This window comes from Lissotriton helveticus, chromosome 4_1 (genome assembly GCF_964261635.1).
Source record: "Lissotriton helveticus chromosome 4_1, aLisHel1.1, whole genome shotgun sequence".
NCBI lineage: Eukaryota > Metazoa > Chordata > Amphibia > Caudata > Salamandridae > Lissotriton > Lissotriton helveticus.
In genome coordinates, this window is record NC_136063.1 from 443,852,655 (window position 1) to 443,854,639 (window position 1,985).

A 1,985-nucleotide genomic window follows, 5' to 3' on the forward strand; every position below is an offset into this window, starting at 1 on the left:
GAAAATCCTCTGGATGCTCCCTGACTCTACCAAGCGCACTGTAGTCCAGGCCCTGGTCATCTCTCGCCTGTACTATGGCAATGTGCTTTACTTTGGAGGAACTCAGGAGATCCAGAGGAAACTCCAGCTTGTTCAAAATTCTGCTACCCGTCTCTTATGCAAGGTCCCATGGAGATCCTCCATCTCTCCATATCTCAAAGACTCCGCATTGAAAGCCGAGTCAAATTTAAGGCCCTTTGCTTTATGTATAAGATTAAGCAGGGGTCAGCACAGGCCTATCTCCAGTCTCTCGTCCAACAATATGTTCATTCCCGTCCTCTCAGATCTTCATCTCAAGGGAATTATCTGATTCCACGCTTTAAATTGATGAAAATGGGCGGACGCTCCTTTTCCTGTCTGGCTCCATAACTGTGGAATTCTCTTCCAGCTGCATTGAAATTTGAACCATCCTTGACGAAATTTCACAGAGACTTGAAGACCTGGCTCTCCCCTCAATGATAACTTTGGACTCACTTTTGCGTTACCTCTTGCGGCGCCGGGAGACCCCATTGTGGGTAGCTGTGCGCCTTATAAATGCAATTATAAATAAATAAATAAAGAGACTCACTAAGCAAATGTTTCTGGTTATCGAGGATGATGACTGAATGAGTGAGAATGCATCCTATGAGAGAGGTGCCTGGTGTAGGACATGTGCATGTCCCAGGACCAGACCAGACAATGTCCTTTAAAAATGATTTCCCGAAATTGAGAGAAAATCCTGTTGAATGGTACAAACAAGTTGAACGGTTTGTGAAGGTTTCAAAGGTTTTGCTGAAGGATTTAGATACCTTATTTAAAATTGTGGTCCCAAGTGATTTGTGGGTAGAATGTAAAATTGCTGGTGATTGGCCTGAGGTCATGAAGAAATATAGCCAAGTGATCACCTATTTGAAAGGGAAAATTTCTCCTTAAGAAAATGATTGGGTAACAATTGACAGGACTACCCAGGAATGTTGTTCATGCTTACTATGAGAGGCTTCTGCAGGTTTTCAAGCAGTACAGTGGGATGGGAAATGTGTCCCAAAAGGTTTGTATATGGCTGGGACCTGAGATTAGCAGCATTATTCAACCGCATTTAATTTGCTGGCAAATCAACCCCCAGAGATGAAATACTCCATTATGCGAAATATTGTAGAGATGAGATTGATTCAATGCAGAAGAAGCTTAAGGAAAACTTGAGGATTGCTCAGATGAAAGTGGTTCAGAAAGAGTCAGGTGGAACAGGTGTCAGTCGCATGTTTATTGTGCAGGTAGGTTTTCAGCAACCCCCGGGGATGCAAGGGTTAAGTGGAGGTCAACAGCACGGAATGCAGCCCCAAGGAAGAGGTAGAGGTGTTTCATATGATGCATTGAAGAGGACAAATCCACGTCACATTTGCGGCAAGTTGGGGCACAGGAAGCACAAATTTAGGTTTTATCCAATTTGGACAGATTCAGAATGTTAGTAATGCACAATCACAGAAAGATGGCATGGTACAGACACAGCAGGTTCACAGACAGAGGAATCAAACTCAAATTGTGCCCTAAGCCCCGATGCCTCAAATGAATAGCCAGGTTCAGAAATACAATTCAAATAAATGATTTCATACAAATGCAGAATCCCATGCAAATCATAATGTGTTTTAGCAATTTTCTTTGATCCAACTAGATGACACAGACTCAGACCTGTCACAATGACGGTACCTGAGATGGGAGGAGCAACGGGAGCTTGGCGCATTCTTAGAGGTAGACCAGAGTAGCCCTTAAGTGGATGGCAAGGTGAATGGGACTCCTATTTCATTTCTTGTCCACACTGGTGCTGCCTATTCCACTGTAAGAATAACGGAAGTTCCAAACCTACCCCTCTCGGGAGAAAGAATCCAAGTTGTAGGAGTCGTAAACCAACAGATGTCAAACGCAGTGACAAAACCTGCGCTTGTAAAAATAGGTTATTTTGAGGATGTGCA